Raw genomic sequence first — 10,151 nt, forward strand, 5'->3', positions numbered from 1 at the left:
TTTGAGGACATGTTTTTATCGTGTTATTATAAAGAGCTAGATTTGTTTAAAATATCAGTTTATTTCATTTCATCTGAAGTTGAATTTGTCTCTATTGTAATCAAAGTTATATTTAGTATTGTTCACACAAAAAAGTTTATTCATGTTTTATAATCTAAAATCTAATACGCAGACATCGGATTAGTTGTCTACTAGCAATCTGGTGCTCTATGTCAACGACTATCAACACCATTACAACGGAACTAATCTTCACGGACTTATCCAGTGTGGAAAGTTGGATGGGCCGATAGCGGAACTGTAACTTTTGGCATCATTGTCACAGAAGTGTATGGAGACATTGAATAAGTGTCTCAGTCTACAGTCAGATACATTGTAGCCAAATATTGTCTCGGCCAAATGGTGAGGGTCTAAAGTCTAAACAATTCTATTATTTTTAAAGTATTCCTACAACGGCTTCCATCAACTCTCTTTGCCTGTCGGGTACACGTTATTTATCGGATCAAGTTGAAACTGTGCACAATGATTCAACCAATAAATTAACCAATGAATGGCAATGTCTTCGATTCCAAACATGAAAGATAGATACAGTGTTTCACATGGCTACGCAAACTCAGTTGCGACCTGCATATTCTTTCGTAGCTCGTGCAGACAAAGACGTTCTCCACGGCGGTCTATTACATTTTCATTTCCTTCGTTTGCGCCTGTTACTTTTTTTTTGTTATTATTTAATAAAGGAGATATAAATCTTGATGTATTGTAATGTGTGTCAACTATTATGCGGTTCTTTCCCTTACATAATAAGAATCCGCTTGTTTTTTAAATCTACGCATTGGAAATTCTACTGAGAAGTAAAACAAAACAAAACATGATGTAGCAGAACTTATTGAAAAATAGAACTTCTATCTCGTAAAATTTAGCTAAACATTTCTGGTCCGAATTCCCTCTTATCTCATTATCCTGACATCCGTTGTTTGGAAATCTTGCACTATTTAGATTTAGAGGCCTCATTATTTTAAGTGAGACATAAACACGACGCCTCGGTGAGTATATTGTATAGATTATTTATATCCCACCATATGGTCATGGCCAGCACCATAACATGCTTAATAGGACATAAATACAACGGAAATGGATTTGTGGGACGAATGCAGAAAACCCAAACAGTGCCGAGTTGTTTTCAAACTCTTGCCAACAACAGCGAACTCATTAATTCTATTAATGTTCAGGTTAAATTGCCATTACTGTTTGATATCTGCTTTTGCTCCGAGTCCGCCCCCATGGGCCTTGTTGCACAGTTTGACACTTTTATATGTAGGCCTATTAACATTTGAATAAATCGGCCGTAAAATGTCTGTCGTGGTGTTGCATAAAAAAAAAGAAATGTCCATGTCGGCTGACCAGACACGGTGACACGCAACCCGCCTTTGTAGACCCGACACTGGTCTGGCCACTAGTCCTTGTACACAAGATAATTAACTCAAGTCTTTTCTGTCCCTGAATACAAGGTATGGCGGTAATACTTGTGTATAGCTGTTTTATGAGGTAATAGAAATGCGGCTGAGTGAATCGTTTCTTGCAAGTGCTTCATGACCTTTCAATTACGTGAACATTTGTAGAGAATTAGTCAATTATTTTTATTTGTGTATCGTCCTTAGCCCAGGCATAAAACGCCAATTCAAAGTGCACTAGAATTTGTTTTTACCACAAATCACGGTTAAAAGTGTACTTTTAAGAGAGAGACAGTTCGTTACGCCAACGTAGACCTAGATTTAAACAGTAATATTTGACGTATAAACAAGACTTTTCAAATTCAAACAGGAAACAAGTGTATATTATTATTAAATTGTCAAATATTAATTTAAAAAAAAATTAATATGAATGTACGTATTTTCAACCAAAAGTTGGCAACAATTTAAACACTGCATCACTTACCTAGCCTACGATTTGTACAAGCGTTACTTATCTACTTTATATCACCAGAAAATAGAGACACATATTACGCAATCATAAAAAAAAAGTAATATTCATTTTTTACTAGAGCAACCCTACACTGTATTAGTAAAATTATAACATTTTAAAGAATAAAAGTAATGGGCGATTGCGATACTCTTACCAGACCTTCTCCCTCCCCTCCTCTCCCTCCCCTCCTCTCCCTCCCCTCCCCTCCCCAACCGAAGTTGTATGTAATTATGAAATGTGAAATTCGTCTCAAGGAATTTCGTACTACACACTAATCGTGTAATAAAATTATAGTTCTATTCAATTCACTGTAAGGATTTAAATGGTAGAACATCAACTGCAAAATGAGATTTGAAACTAAACAAAGTAGACTTACATACATCAAAGAGTTTGAAAGCTTAGGAGTTTATTAAATCATAGGTTTTTGCCCAGAAATAATGCGGATATTGTAATTTTAACTTAGGAAAAATATTTAACTTATGGAAAGATGGAAAGTATATACAATAGAGCTACGGAATCACAAAAGTAGTTCAACCATATTTTTGACGATCTTTAATTAGAAAGATTAAATTTGCTCGCTCATGGCAATAATATCATTCGTCAAATTTCGCAGTCATATGAATATAGTAACAGGACTCGAAATTCGGCTTTGAAGTTAAGAGCTGGTAACTGCTACATAAATCCCCTCATTGAATTGAAAGAAAAAAAAAAACATATTTTTTTCATGTACAGAGATGACTGTGGAGTCACATTTTCACTGATATAAATTTAAAAACAAAATTGAAACACAAATCTTTTGTATATTTGCACATTCTCCTCCAGTAATTTAGAAATGTAATCATGTCATATCGAGATTGAAATTTAATTACATAATTCTACCCATTCCTCAGTGGCTAAATAGTATTTATAGTATAATATAGAAAACAGTTCAGACACATAAAACTGTATGAGTAATTTATGATTCTACAATCTCACGTTGTTGATAAGAAGTATAAAATCTAAAACTTAGACTTCAATTTGTTCTATCGACCTGTGCCAATTCTGTTTTTTTTTTTTTTGTTTTTTTTTCAAGTGTCTGAAATCTTTCAGCTGCAGGATGTGGGCGAGCAGCAAGTAATTTGGTCAATAGGCTCTTCTGATGCTTATGTTAGCAGCAGATTGAGAGTTTCACGTCTGTAGTGTCATCCCTGAGACATGTGTCTGAGCGTGGGGGCTAAATAGTCTGAGGACATAAACAACTAGGCCTACTGAATGTTGATAAAGTGTTGTTTGTTTTTCACACCAGGGTCTCTCGCTGAGCAATGAACGCTAACGCTATACGCTAAAAGTAAAATATACAAGAAAAGTAAAAAAAAAAAAAAAAAGTAGTTTCCTTTTCAGGCGTTGCAACTAGATAATTCAAGTTCAAGGTTACAGATGTAATATCACGTTTACAAAACATTCAAGTTTATGGCGACACATTAATAAGGTCAAGGCTAGACAACATGCAAGTTTATGACTATACAACATTCAAGTTCAAGGTTACACAACATTAAGTTCAAGGCTACACGGCTTTAATATTAAGTTTCCACAACATTCAGCTTCCACGGATGCTGAAACCTAAGTTGCAGGCATTTCTCTTTTTGTTTTCCTCTAAAACTCAAATGTAGCCTATATTTTTTTATTTCAAATCAGGACATGCGAAAAGATGTCGCTTGCGTGTGTCTGAAGAGTCTGAATATTGACTGCTACTAGTATTTTAACTCTACCAGTGTAGACGAATTTCTGACTTTGAAGAGAAATAGAATTGTTTTAAACATACTATGCACTCCCCCCCCCCCTTTTTTTTTTTCTTCCGATTCACATTTTAGTACACATGTGTACCTTCAAGTATTTATTTTAGTGACCACGTGTGTAGTGGTCAGCAAGATGGCATGATTGTATTTTTGTCTTGCGAGGCCATGTTTGAAAATCTCGTGGAGACACACACGCGGAAGGTGCTGAAGGGAGAGAACACAATGTGTTTAATGTTTGAGGAGTTATGGAACTTGTTGGATTGCTAGTGAGTACATTGGATTATTGTTCACGCTAGTTCATTCAGGGGATTAGGAGCTTGGTTTATATTCTACTAAAATACTGGATTGTCATGTTTGTGTGGTTTGGTCAAGTGGCTACAGGATAGTTGGTGAGTTTATTAGAACCATAAGCGTAGCATAATGAATGATGATGTATATTTAGTAAACCCACTTTATTCGTCTAACTGTTAATTGGCTTAGTGAGGACGATTTCTTACAGCACTACAACTAAATCTGTTTACCAGACCTAACAGTAATCTCTTATTTGAATCCTTGTGCCGTTATATCGCATTGAAACAAAATCACGAGACTGAATAAAAACAAAAAGTCACGTGTCTCGAGTAAAGCTGAAAGATGGACGCTTCACTCACGTAGATCATGAGGAGGTGAATGTGAATGTATCCTTTGACAACACACATCAGCGCCCTGGTAACAAACAAGCAAAATACAAACAAAAAATACTTTATAAAAAAAAACTAAGCTTATATTAAGTGTAGTTGTATCAGTTGCTTTGGATCAGTGGTGTAATAAAATTTGTAATAGACAAACAAGGATAAATCTGTGCGATTAGAGATATTTTGACCAATTGGTTTTGTTTAATGTAATTTTATTCTTTTAGCTTTCTCAATATATGATCCTGTCACTTGTCTGGACCAGTTGGAAAGGGGTATAGGCGAGACAGAAGGGAGTATCTGGTTGATCGCTTTTTAAATGTATTTATTTTTTAAAAAAAGTGAGCGACCTAAATTTAAACTTGAGTGCTAAGGCCTCATCAAACCAATACGGTAACCACTGGGCCGCGAACTAAGTTTTATAGTTATTTATAGATATTTACATTTCTCTACAAATAATAAAGGGAATTAATTCAACGTGAACCACTTTATCAGTCAATGAAAATTTCTTTCCCTTGTTCGAGATACATAGCTAATTAACTAATTCATTATTATTTTTTATTGATTCTTGTGTTGGCGTGTTAAATGGAAAATCTCCGCTTCATCCAAGATTGGGTGTCGGAGAAATAACGTGTACAAAGATAGACAGACAGACAGAGCCAGCTGATATAAGCTTTTTTTAAAAAAAAAAATATGACACCGCCATTACTCCAGATATTTCAGCGATACACTTTACAGCCTCATAAAACAAGGGAAGTGATCATGCTGAATGCCAGTCATTGAAATGACACATAGCGTAGTTCCCCTTTCAGACCTTGTTGTCTATAGGGCAGATAATGTGTTTTTTCGAAAGGTCATCTGTTTCTGAGGCCTACATGTAACGAGGGTGTCATGTGGCCAGAACAACGACCAACCGCCCTTACTTTTCCCCAACTAATGTCAGTTACCCGAAAGATCCCGAAATTAAAAATCACAGCCTTTACCATGATTCGAACCCGTGATGCCCGGTCCGTAAACGAAGCGCCTCCGAAACATAGCGTAACTTTTTGAAACAGGAGTGAAACAAAGTCAGCCCAATAGCTTAAGATTTGTGTGCTGATCAAGTACAGTCCGCCATCAGGATACGTTAGGGTTATATCGGTTCAGACATACACACGTTAACATAGAAATGACTGACACCTAATACTTTCTAGGCTTTGTTCTGCTCTTTAATCTCTATCTTGAAAATCGTCTTTAAAATACAAGTAATTGGGTTGCATTAAGCTCATTACAAATAGTGGTTCACGTCTTAGTGCGACGCACAACAAAATGCATAAGTGGTTCACGTCTTTGTGCGACGCACAACACAATGCATAAGTGGTTCACGTCTTTGTGCGAAGCACAACACAATGCATAAGTGGTTCACGTCTTTGTGCGACGCACAACACAATGCATAAGTGGTTCACGTCTTTGTGCGACGCACAACACAATGCATAAGTGGTTCACGTCTTACTGCGACGCACAACACAATGCATAAGTGGTTCACGTCTTAGTGCGACGCACAACACAATGCATAAGTGGTTCACGTCTTTGTGCGACGCACAACAAAATGCATACTGCTTTGTTTAGCTTAAACGTCTTTTACGTAAGTCCATTTCGTTTAATAATTCTTTTTTTGTAAAACAAGCAATAGATGTTATTTGTTGTGTTTTTTTTAACTAATATTATACAAATACAAATACGTTTTTCTTGTCTTTTGAGGAATAGTTCGTATATATCGAAGTTTTTCATTTAAAGTACTCACGCGTCCCCGACCCATCAGCTGCTTGCTCCAGTAGTGAGCAAATGCCCGACCTTGGTAACTCTGGATTTTAACATTGTTTGCACTCTTCAGGAAGAATAAATACAACTTTCTTAAATGCTCTTGCAATTAGAATATTGATCCTTGGGCTCATGTGGTGTTCAATGATCTATTATGTCATTGATCTCTGTGTTTTTAACGGATTTGTCACCAGCCTTCATCTTTAATGGCCCATCGTGACACAAATAAAATGTCAATTTATTCTCTCGCATAGAAGCTTCTTCACGGTTCAGTAATTCGGTATTAAGACGGTGGCCACTACGAGGCTGGGTCGAACTGATTGGGCACCTCGAGGAATTAAACTAACGGCCACTTAGCAAATCCGTGTTTAGAGCCGTTGCGTGCAAGAACATTGGGGGAGACAACTTTGCTGACGACACAGTTAGAACCTTTATTACCTCCCTTCCCCTTGCCTCGTTTCCAATTCATGTAGCCAATGTTTTGTGTAATGGTCATTTCCTAATGCGCATTTTGTTTATAACAACAAAGTTTTATGGCCAGGTAGTCCACTTCTGGTGTGTGTGTGTGTGTGCAAAAAAAAGGGAGGAATGGAGAAAGACGGTCGACAAATCTTGCCTGGTGCCCCAACGGTCCAACAGACTAAGGGATAGGTAAAGGTAAAAAAGGTAAAAAGTCCACTTCTGAACCAGTGGGGTGGAGGTCCAGAGCTCTAATCCCAGTAAAAATTGTTTTTTTTTAAACCATGGATTTTTTTTTTCTTGGCAAAATGTTCCCAAGACAATGAAGCTGTCATCTGGCATTAGTTTGGGACAATAAGGACGAGTAGTCGTTGTGCTGGCAACGTGATGTCAGAGTAAACAGTTACAGTAGGCTACCTTAAAAATAAATAGCATTAACTATTTGGCCAATAATTAGATAGGTCCTGGTGATATTTATTGCATTGTCATCTGCATGATGAACTGCGTGAAGATATATATAGTGAAATATATGACTAAATGTATGGTGAAATTTATAATAAATCAATGTATGCTTAAATGCAGAGCTTTTTTTTTGACGGTACGCACCGGTACTGTGAACCGGCACCTTTTCGAATGTGGGGAAAAAAATATTACTTTTCCTGTATTTCAATGTATATATTTAATTTATTAGTAGTTAAAAGTTAGGCAATCAATCACTGAGTACCAGCCCCTGATCACTAGTTACGGGTACTTGTTTGTTTACAAAAAAAAAAAAAACACTGCTTAAATGTATGGTGAAAGAAAGGTGATATGTATGATTCAATGTATCAGTAATCAGTAATGGAATGTATTGCGAAATGAATAAGGTAATGGATGGTGAAATATAGGATGAAAGTAATTTTAAAAATTTTCCTTAATTTTTAGTTTTTTCAATTTTTTTTTTTTTTTTTTTTTTTTCGTTGTTGTTGTTTTCGTCTTCCTTTTTTTTTTTAGACATAACAGAAAGCTTGAAACTTAAAGAACATTCACGGTTATTGCCCCCTATGTATATAAACCCTCTCTAAAATTAGCTTTCATAATAGGCAGGACAGAACCATAATCTTCTGTTGGAAGGGTCTCCGTTTATTTTTTAACTCCATTGGCTATTTTTTTTAGTTCTTTTGGAAAAGTACAGTTGTTTCGCGAAATGTAAACAGGCTGTTTATTTTTATACCATTGAAATAAATTTGACAATGACACCTATTATTATGTTACAGTATGTGGAGGAACTAAAAAAACAGTATCTCTTTCGTCAACTTCGCATCATACCATTTAATAGTTATAATGGCACTAAATATATCTCTTTTTACAATATATGAGATAATTTGTTATAAAATAAAATCTCCTAAAGTTTAGTGAATCAAGCAAACCATCAAAGATTCTTAAAAAAAAACAAAGCTTATCTATGGAAATGAACTCCGCCATTACTAGTATATGCCTCGATAGTGTAAGAGTTATTTCCCTGATTTTTTTTTTCTTGTCATTAATTTCTGTTTTGTGAGGAACAATAAATAATTGTATAGTTTCAACTTTATCCGAGAATGTGTGGGAGAAATAACGTGTACAATTATCTTGGGGGACTAAACCCTACATATTTAGTCGTATATGTGAATACCTAATGATTAATTTTCCTTGTTAGTATCAAACAAAATAAATAACCTGCATTTAATTTAGAAACAATTTTCTTTTATTGATTCATGTCTTATCTATAATAATTCCGCAAAGTCTGTTGAACGCATACAAACTTTTAAAAAGAGAGACAGACAGATATATAGACAGATAGACAGAGAGAGTTGATATAAGGTTTGTAAAAAAATATGTGCTCACAACAGAAAAAGGCAGTAACTTGAAATACACGTGTGTGTGTGCCGTGGAGAACTTAATGTCCAATTGAACTCGACATTTGATTTGGGCATTTTTTTTTTCTGCTCCACTTCCTGGTCGTCTGATGACTGGCTTGTTGTCCATATAGCAGAACCAAGGAGTATCGTTTGACATTGTTTCCTTAGCCTGAACTGGACAATGTCATGATGTACCTTGCATTAGAACAATTTTTGTAGATTACGTTTAGTGGTTTCTGTTGATTTAACTTACGAATGACCTAACTGTAATGACCGTAGCAGGATGGAACATGCAAGTATAGTTAAACAAATTCATTCACATCCTACTCCAGTTACCGTCATTTGCAAGCCTCCATGAAATAAAATGGAGACCTGTGGCTAAGTGGTAAAGCGATTGGCTTCCGAACTGAGTTCGAATCCTGGCAAAGGCTGGCATTTTTAATTACGGGATCTTTGATGCACCATTAAGTCTACCGAGCACTATTGGGTACCGACAGGGGCGGACTGGGTATCAAAATCGGCCCGGGCATTACCATATAAACCGGCCCACAAATGGCATGTCATATATTTTCGGGGGGGGGGGGTATTTTTACCCCACTCCGCAATTTATATATATATATATATATATATATATATATATATATTAATGTGTGTGTATATATGTAATTAATCTTCATTACATTCTGATCTTTCATTCTTTCAAACGTTTTTTCTAGCCTAGAATACTCTCTTCCTATAATTAGTGGAAAGACAGTACACACCGCCAAAGGGCAGTTACGGAGTCCGGGGGAGTGCTGCGAGCTCCTCCCAATGGGGTCCGGGGGGAAGCCCCGGAACCAAGCATTATTTTCGTTATTTTAAGCTTTACAAATGCATATTCTGAGGTATCTACAGTGCAATTAGCCTGCTACTCTTTCGCTAAAAAAATTCAAAATCCAAACTGCTATTCAATGGAGTCCAGCGACTGGTAGAAAATGGTAACCATAGTTTTGCTTTAGCTTTTGTATTCGAGGGGGAAGGGAAACCACAAAAACCCTTTTGGCTACACTCATGAAATTTGGTGACTGTAGTTTGCTTAAGTTGGCTGCACTGGGGCAGTAAGTTAAGTTTCCTTTTCAGACAATGAGTTCTGAGACAATTGATGGTTTAAAGACCCTCCCCTCTCGGCTACGCTCATGTGTTATATTATAGGTGTAAGCTTAATTAATTCTCTACAAAATATATAAAGTTTGATAACGCATCGAAAACTGGATGTATGCATTCGTAGGATTACATAATGTATTCTATTTATACATATTTTATGTAGTCTGTAAACTTTAAACAATACAATAGCAGCCTAATGAGTTTGAAGCTTTTTGGTATTACTTATAGATTACAGACGTTTCTCAAAAAAAAAATAAGATAGTTACGTTCTACGGATTTCATGTGTCAATCTAGTCATGCATGTTGATCTGTGACTTAAAATATGCTAAATCATTGGTTTTCCTGGCTGACTCAGGCAACCCATTCCATTAAAAGAGAAAGCAGAACGGTTAGAGTGGCACTTACTTAATTTTAAAAGCTAATGCTTCGTCCTATTACATTCTCAAAAACGCGATTTGTATCTA

This window comes from Biomphalaria glabrata, chromosome 13 (genome assembly GCF_947242115.1).
Source record: "Biomphalaria glabrata chromosome 13, xgBioGlab47.1, whole genome shotgun sequence".
Classification (NCBI taxonomy): Eukaryota; Metazoa; Mollusca; class Gastropoda; family Planorbidae; genus Biomphalaria; species Biomphalaria glabrata.